Source organism: Anolis carolinensis, chromosome 5, assembly GCF_035594765.1.
Source record: "Anolis carolinensis isolate JA03-04 chromosome 5, rAnoCar3.1.pri, whole genome shotgun sequence".
NCBI classification, from domain to species: Eukaryota; Metazoa; Chordata; class Lepidosauria; order Squamata; family Dactyloidae; genus Anolis; species Anolis carolinensis.
The window spans coordinates 90826481-90835947 of NC_085845.1; the positions used below are offsets into that span (position 1 = coordinate 90826481).

The 9467-nt window shown below is 38.5% G+C and overlaps 1 protein-coding gene across 6 annotated transcripts in view; it reads right to left on the bottom strand.

Moving 5' to 3' along the window:
- Window positions 1-7822, bottom strand: part of upf2 (UPF2 regulator of nonsense mediated mRNA decay) — a 49451-nt gene extending 41629 nt beyond the window's left edge. For all 6 annotated transcript variants that reach the window (XM_008118838.3, XM_003226135.4, XM_008118837.3 and 3 more), the window contains exon 1: window positions 7716-7822. The gene's annotated coding sequence lies outside the window, so the exon portion shown is untranslated. The remainder of the gene's footprint in view (window positions 1-7715) is intronic.
- Between the last annotated feature and the right edge of the window lie 1645 nt (window positions 7823-9467).

Consider the following 9467-nt stretch of genomic DNA (forward strand, 5'->3'; position numbering starts at 1 on the left):
GCACACGATTCTAACTTGTTTTCTAACATTTTGTGAATATGCACACAGACATTAACTTTTGAACAAGCTACAGTTCTTGAACTAACTAAATGGACCCATAATGAAGCTATCTGTATTGATAGCTATATATCAATACACAACAAAAGCACAAAAATCTGTGAACAATGTAGTTTAATTACATTTATTAGCACACTTTTTCATCATCATCTGTGTTTAGATAAAAGTATCCTATAAAACCAGAGTAAATACCTTAAAGGTATTTGTTAGACTACTAACAAATATCAGGTACTATAGGCTATTTAGGCCAGAGGAAGAAATTGGCAAAATCACCTGTGTTGTCCTTGCTTTAAAAACCCCCATGAAATTAATGGGAGTTACAATATGTCGATGGGTAAATTGAAGGCACGTTAAATTAAAATATAATAAAACTACCATATTCTGATTATTTGTTAGTAAACAAGTTATTTAAAAATGAACAATTAATTATTACATCAGCTAAAGCGATAATACTCCAGTAAAATGGATGCTAGAATATTTTCAAAATTAAGCTTTTAAAAATTAAGCCCTCAGTCACATGTTCACCATTAAAATCAAGAAAAAAGGTGGTGTAACTGTCCCTCAATTAATTCTTACAAACTTTTAGGAACTAAGTGGGATATTTTATTCAGGACATAATTACTGTGTTAGCTGCCTTGAGTCTCTATAACAATAACAACAACAACAACAACAACAACTGTCTACCTGCTTTTGTGAATAGTTGGAGCACAATTTGAAACCACTGCTATTGCTTTTAAACAAAAACACATCGGCACTTTACTGCTACGTTCTCTACTTAATGCCTTTCAACTTCCAGCCACTGTAACATTCAGATCTGACCAAAAGTAGCTTAATAATGAAATTAAATAGTAGTTGTTGGCTTCTTGGCCTAGTACAAAGGGGGCTGAGAGCTAATAGTCCTGAAGATGTTGCTGAATAGCAATTCTTTCCAGTCCCAGCTAATGATGAGGAATGCATGGAGCTGCATCCCAACAACTTCTGGAGCCACTCAGTACCCAAACAGCCCTATACTGTTTGACAGAAGACAGCATATGCAGAGTCCAAGAGTGTGAATTTAACTATTTCTGCCCCCTTGGGCAGATGTAGCTGCCAAACAAGAATATATGAAGGCCCTTACAATCTGAAGATAAATAAGAGGAACAAGAATAGCAGCTTAAAGCACCTTCCCTCAGCACCTTGCCTTTCCATCTTTTATTGTGTACAACCTGGAAGTGAAACACACACAAAATTATCAAAGGTGCAAACAGTATCTTCACTATGGCTCACATTTGAACAACAACAATAAAACACCCAAGAACTTGTCACATTGGATACACAAAAATAAACTAGGACTTGTCAAGTATGGCACGTGTTTGAAACTGATGGCTAGAACACTTTTGAAGCTATCTATTTAAACCAAATTCAGAGACATTGATGAGTTTTCAAGGAGCTTATATGTATTTTTGAAAAGAAGGCTGTCTTTTAATTGCTCTTCTTGTTCCCAATAATCTAGAGGCCATTGTGTAAACATTCCTTATAAAAGACTATGAGATTACTTCCAAACCATTTCTCCTTTCCCTTTTGTCTTATCTTGCCTAAAGAAGTGTAGTGGAGATTTTGGGAGCATGAACAGATTTTTAGGTCCTTAGGTAGGTCAAACACACAATTTTAATTTTGGAGTGTGTACTATTACATGTTTACTACTTCAACAGAAGTACCCTCACAATAATGAAAGTTGGATTAAGAAACATGAGGGAGTGGGGGACGTTGTAATACATTATTTCCTCTTCATTGTGTATCAAACTAATTCTGCCCAAGTGCAACCAGCAACCTTTGCTAGATAACATATGGTCAAATAACTACCAATCTGTATACCCTCCCCATATCCTTAAACCTAGCAATTAGCTATAGTAATCTGCAGTAACAATACTTTATTTTTATCCACCTCTTCCTAAGGCTTTTTTTTCTGTGTGTCAGGAGCAACCTAAGGCTTGAGGAGTACAATATAGATGTAAGTATAACATAACTAAAACCACATTAAACCATGTGAAGCACGTAAATTAAAAACACATACACATAAGATTAAAACACAAAACATTATATATTAAAATAACCCATGCATATAAACATACCACTTTAAAATTCATATTTGAAATGTAGATCTCTTTTGGCAGGTTATTTCATAGACTAGGGACAGCTAATGAGTGACAGTTGCCAGTCAGCTTTTAACTGGTTGAAGCAAATGTGCCCAGAGGACTTCAGTGTATGGAGTGGATTATATGGGGGAGGTGATCCTGCAGGTAAATTGGACCCAAACCATGGGGCTTTAAAGGTCAAAATCAACACTTTACACTTTGTCTGGAAACTAATCAGCAGCCAGTGGAGCAATTTTACTATATCTGTAATATGCTCACTCCTGGATGTTCCCATGACCCACCTAACTGCCATGTTTTAAGCTAGCTGGAATTTCTGAACATGGTGCAGAGGTAGCCCAATGGAGCACATTGCAAGGTCCAAATTTGAGGTTATCAGCTTGCGCACTAATATCTTTATGTCTTCCACTTTTAGAACAGGTTATATCGGCCAAAGCTGATAATACACACTCATAACCATCACATCTATCTGGACTGACATTTGGAGAGACAAGATCCAGGAGCACCCCCAAGTTGCGAATGTAGTCTTTCAGGGGGAGTGTGACCCTGTGCAGAACTGGTTAACATACCTCCAACCCTAGGTTAAGACCCTTAATGGCAAGGACCTCATTCTTATTCAGTTTCAATTTGTTTTTCTTTATACAGTCCATTAACAAAATATCATTTCAACAAAAGGAAGTAATTAAATTAGGAGTTGCAACTCATTTTATTAGCCATGGAACATTATTACAAGCAACCCAGAATATCAAATACAGAAGAGTGGTGAAGTATGCCCCCTCAACCTGTTTCTGATACTTCCAGCATCCAATATCCCAAATTTCCTTTTACCCAGGTGCAGCAATGTCCCTTTTAAATGGGCCAAAGCCCTGTTTCCACATTAACATCAAAAACACCTATTTGATGGTTTGTTCTACATGCTCGTAAAAATTACAAGTTAGCTGCACAAAAGTTTCATTTCTCAAAACAAATTCTGAATTCCCTCCCCTTTCACTCCAAATTTTCAAGGGGAAAGTCATCTTCTATAATATAAGATTTGGCTCACTTCAATGGTAATCAGAATCAAACATTTACTGATAACAAATCAGCATCTGAAAGGGATATCTGAAAGGGATTGTGCTTTTTCTGCATGGCAGAAGGTTGTACTAGATGGCCCATGTGGTCTCTTCCAACTATTATTCTATGATTCTAAGGCTTGCTAAACAGACTGGTTTTTCTTTTTATGAAGTACAGCTGAAGCATTTTCTGCAGAGTCCACTGTAAACACTGCACTGAAATGTATAAAACAATCACTAAGTAACATACTACACAACTTTTTCACAACCCCCCAACATTGACCACTGTGCTAGTATATTAAGAATGTAAAGCATCATCTTGTTTTTGCAAAAATGAGAATAAATCCTTATATTTTTCAATTCACAAAGCAAGATGGCAAAATGTTTTGCACATCTTAAAACCTGTTACTGAAATTTTCATATTCTTTTTTGTGCAAATTACACAAGCAAATGAAGACCTTTATCATTCAGGGTGAAACATTTAGTGCATATTAGTTAATGCATATTCTTCATATTTCTATCACAGATGGATTGCTATTCACTAAAACTACAGAAAATACAACCCACTTCCCGCAACACTCAGCTTCTATGGCCATATCCTTACAACCATATTTAGAAGCTGGATATTGTATCTCTCCATTCATATACATGTCTCGCTTTATAGGATTCAGAAAAATAAGCAGAACTTTTTCTGGAATTTAAGAGCTAGAAGTACTTACAGCTTTATATTTATAGATTCATATTTGCATAGCATTGATAGTTTTAACAGATCACTAGTTATTTTTATCATGTCTTAACATGGGAAGGTATATTTAGCATAACTGCTTGTGTAAAACAAATTAAAGCTTTAGACACATTATAATTGGCCCTCAGTAATCACAGATTCTATCCATGGATTCAACCACACACCACTTGAATATATATTAAAGTTTTTAAATTACAAAAGCAAACCTTGTTTTGTCATTTTATATAAGGGACACAACTTTACTACACTATTATATACCATAGGAGTTGAGCATTCACTAATTTTGGTATCCACAGGGATCCTGGAATGAAACTCCAGCAGATACCAAGTGCTCACTGTGTTTGACTCACTGACTAATCCGTTTGGTGATTATCATTTGACCAGGACTATATATTTCTTGAAATAATGAAATTCTAGCCTTAAATGCATACACCAAATAGAACTACGTATCTTCAGTTCCTTTAGTGCCAGGAGCCCTCAATGGCGCAGTGAGTTAAACCCTTGTGCTGGCAGGACTGATGGCTTGAAGGTTGGATTGCTGAACTGAAGGTTGTCAGTTTGAAGGCAAACCAGGGAGAGCGTGGATGAGCTCTCTTTATCAGCTCCAGCTCCATGCGGAGACATGAGAGAAGCCTCCCACAAGGATGGTAAAAACACCAAAACATCTGGGCGTCCCCTGGGGAACGTCCTTGCAGACGGCCAATTCTCTCACACCAGAAGCAACTTGGCAGTTTCTCAAGTTGCTCCTGACATGCAAAAAAGTTCCTTTAGTCCTACAATCCCACAATGATTTTTTCCACATTTCATTTACGTACTTGTATACTAGGGTATTAAAGACCTTAACATCAGCTACCTCATACTAAAGAACCTTAAATACAAAAGGTGTGCCAGGAGGGTAGCTGGGCATAAGCTATGCATGTGGCATAACGATAGCTGGGTAACAATGGGAGTGGAAATTTGTAGTACTTCTGGATGGAAACAGGAAGAATGCACAACCTGCCTCTCCTCCAAGCAAAAAATAAAGCAAAGGTACTAGTCAGCCACCAAGAAAGCTAAAATTGTTGTTGTTGTTTATATCATGCTTTTTCTCTGCAAAGGGGCTAAAATGTTAAAAACAAACAATGTACAAACAACACAAACTGATAGGGGGATTATGTATTTTAAAATGCATTACTTAAAAGATGATTTACTTTTATACTGTCAGGTTTCAGATATATATATTGCCCAGAATAGAAAAAAAATGTGTAAGGGTTATTTCATTATAACTGAGATAGTTAACATGCTATGAGTACTCTTGTGTTTAAAACATTGAGATTTTCAGGATTTAAATGTATTAGTTCAACATCTAAAAATAAAATTGAAATAAAAATGTGATTGTTAAATGCTTTGTCTCCTCTAAGGAAGAAAGCCAAAGTATAAATAAAGTAAATAAAACAAAACAATAAATACTATTTTAAACCGAAGACATATCAACATTAAGATAGAATGAAACATAAGAGAATTAAAATATAAATTGTTAAAATCATTAAAACAATTTGAAAACCTATTAAAATACAGAAACATTATTCAGAATCTCCTGTCTATCTTGAAAATGTTCTTCTTCAAAAGCCTACCTGAAAAGAGAGCCAGAAGGAAACCAGGAAAAAATCACACACAGAGGGCCCTTTGACATTGCCATATAAAATCCATATTATCTGCTTTGAACTGGATTATATGGCAGTGTAGATTCATATAATCCACTTCAAAGCAGATAATGTGTATTATCTGCTTTGAAAAAAATGGATTATATGTCAGTGTAGAAGAGGCCTGAGAGAAACCATCTCTCCCCCAGAAAGGTAAGCCTAAATATCCAAAAACATTTCTATCTCCTAAGGCAAAGAAATTCACAAAAACAAAAATGTTCACCTTTGCTGAAATTTAGCATCAGTCCAATGACTTTTTCTCATTCACTCAACAGGAAAAGTTACCACAACTGCAACACTTACTCCTCAAAGCTTCAGACAGAAAGAGGAAGCAAAGCGGTTCTCCTCCTTTAAAGGAGGCATCGATCAGATAGCAGACTATGCACTGAGGCCCCTTCCACACAGCTGTATAACATCCACATTGAATTGGATTATATGGCAGTGCAGACTTAGATAACCCAGTGCAATATATGCCTTAATATTCTGGGTTTTATGCCTGTGTGGGAAAGGCTCTGAGGTCCCTTCCAAAGAGCCCTATATCTCAGAATTTCAAGGCAGAAAATCCCACAATATCTGCCTTGAACTGGGTTATCTGAGTCCGCACTGCCATATAATCCAGTTTAATATGGATTTTATACAGCTGTGTGGAAGGGGCCTCAGATTACCCAGTTCAGTGCAGATATTGTGATATCTGCCTTGATATTCTGGGTTATATGGCTGTGTGGAAGGGCCCTGAGTCCATTATCTTTTAATGGAAAACCTTTGTGGCCTGAGGGTCAGGGATTTTTTTAATGGTATAATATTATAATTTATTAATTTGTTAAACTTGGCTTATGTAGTGTGTATTGCTGTTTACTCTGCTTATATGATGCTTTTTGTTGTATTTTTATGTTATGTAATTTTGTCATTTTTATCAATTGTACACCGCCTTGAAATCTACCCATGGGAGAAAAGCGGGTTAAAAATAAATAAATAAAGGGTTGCTGTGAGTTTTCTAAGCTGTATGGCCATATACCAGAAGCATTCACTTCTGACATTTCACCCACATCTATAGCAGGCATCCACTCAAAAGCCTCACAACCTCTGAGGATGCCTGCCATAGATGTGGGTGAAAAATCAGGAGAGAATGCTTCTGGAATATCGCCATAAAGCCCGGAAAACTCACAGCAACCCAGTGATTCCGGCCATGAAAGCCTTCAACAACACAATAATAATACAGTAGAGTCTCACTCATCCAAGCCTCGCTTATCCAACGTTCTGGATTATCCAACACATTTTTGTAGTCAATGTTTTCAATATATCATGATATTTTGGTGCTAAATTCGTAAATACAGCAAATACAACATAACATTACTGTGTATTGAACAGCTTTTTAAGTCAAATTTGTTGTAAAACATGATGTTTTGGTGCTTAATTTGTAAAATCATAACCTAATTTGATGTTTAATAGGCTTTTCCTTAATCCCTCCTTATTATCCAAGATATTCACTTATCCAAGCTTCAACAATAATATACTCCAAAGCAGAAAATGTGGGATTTTATACAGCTGTGTGGAAGGGGCCTAGTTGATCTTAAATCCACACTGCCAGATAATCCATATCAATGTAGATTTTATACAGCTGTGTGGAAGGATCCCCGGTTAATAATAACAACAAATCCCAGGACTCCCTAGTCTCAAGCCGTGACAGTTCAAAGGGTTGTCAAACTGCATTCGTTCTACAGTGCAGATGCAAATACTCCCAACGGCCTTGGCAACGCGCGGGATGAAACTGGAGCAGAATGGCTCATTGAAAACACCCAAAACAAGTCCAGAACTCTTCCCAGAGCCCTGTCAAAGAGGTGTGTTGGAGTTTGAGGGGGGAATGAGGATGAAGGCAGCCCTGACGACGGCTGACTCTAGGAGGGGGCGTCACTAGGCCTACTCCCGCCCTCCTGCTCCTTCCTTCCGCGCCCCTTGGGCCTCGCTTCTCTCTCCCCCCCGCACCAGCAGACCTCGCTTCTCCCGTGGCCTCGGCGCTGCCCAGAGCGCCCCGGTCGAGGTTCGTTACCTCAGCCCGCGGTCAACATCGGTCCCAGCTTCTGCAGCTCCAGCTCCGCCAGTTTCTCTCTTCTGACACCCCTCCCTCCCTCCCACTCACCACAGGACGAGGACCCCGCCCCCCAGGGTGACCACGCAGCGCCTGCTCGGAAGCGCCCCCTCGCCGCTCGCCAGCCCCTTCTCCTCGAACTCTACACGGGGAATAGAAATACAGCCCCACAATCCGCTTTCGACGAGGTGGAACAGAACCCCCGCGTCTTGGAGAAAACGGGAATGGGAGGGCGGCAGTGAATCCGGCAGTGCTCTGGACAGCCTCCATTCAGGTAGGGTCCTGAGAATGGATTGAGCAGGGCAACCCCGTGCTTTGGTTACCAGGGGAGGCGGAAGTGGCTGAGAGGAGCTCGCGCTCCTTCGCCCCGCCCTCTCTCGCCCAACGCCTTTGGCTTTTCAAAACAATTCAAATCGAATTTGCTGTCAGGAGAACTCCTGGGCTGGATCCATTTACAGTAGAGTCTCACTTATCCAACACTCGCTTATCCAACGTTCTGGATTATCCAACGCATTTTTGTAGTCAATGTTTTCAATATATCGTGAAATTTTGCTGCTAAATTCATAAATACAGTAATTACTACATAGCATTACTGCGTATTGAACTACTTTTTCTGCCAAATTTGTTGTCTAACATGATGTTTTGGTGCTTCATTTGTAAAATCATAACCTAATTTGATGTTTAATAGGCTTTTCGTTAATGCCTCCTTATTATCCAACATATTCGCTTATCAAACATTCTGCCGGCCCGTTTATGTTGGATAAGTGAGACTCTACTGTAATGCCATGTAATGCAGATAAACTGGATTATATGGCAGTGAAGACTCAGGGCCCTTCCACACAGCCATATAACCCAGAATAACAGGGCAGAAAATACCACATTATCTGCTTTGAACTGGAGCAGTGTGACAGTGTGGATTCAGATAACGCAGTTCAAAGCAGATATTGTGGATTATCCACCTTGATATTCTGGGTTATATTGCTGTGTGGAAGAGCACTGAATTATCTGAGGCCACACTGCCAGGTAATACAGTTCAATGCGGATTTCATATACATTGGAGTCTCACTTATCCAACATAAACGGGCCAGCAGAACGTTGGATAAGCGAATATGTTGGATAATAAGGAGAGATTAAGAAAAAACCTATTAAACATCAAAATAGGTTATGATTTTACAAATTAAGCACCAAAGCATCATGTTATACAACAAATTTGACAGAAAAAGTAGTTCATTACACATTAATGCTATGTAGTAATTACTGCATTTATGAATTTAGCACCAAAATATCACAATGCATTGAAAACATTGACTACAAAAATGCGTTGGATAATCCAGAACGTTGGATAAGTGAGACTCTACTGTAGCTGTATAGAAGGGGCCTCAGATAACCCAGTTCAAAGCAATTAATCCGTATTCTGAGGCTCCTTCTACACTGCAATATAATTCAGATAATCCATATCTGCTTTGAACTGGGACCCCTTTTACACTGCCATATTATCAAAGCAGATAATACACATTATCTGCTTTGAAGTGGATTATATGAGTCTACATTGCCATATAATCCAGTTCAAATCAGATAATCCGGATTTTATACAGCAATGTAGAAAGGGCTTGGATCTCCACTGCCATATAATGCAGATTAACTGCATTGATCTGGATTATATGGCATTCTAGGCTCATATAATCCAGTTCTTCTATACTGTCATATAATCCA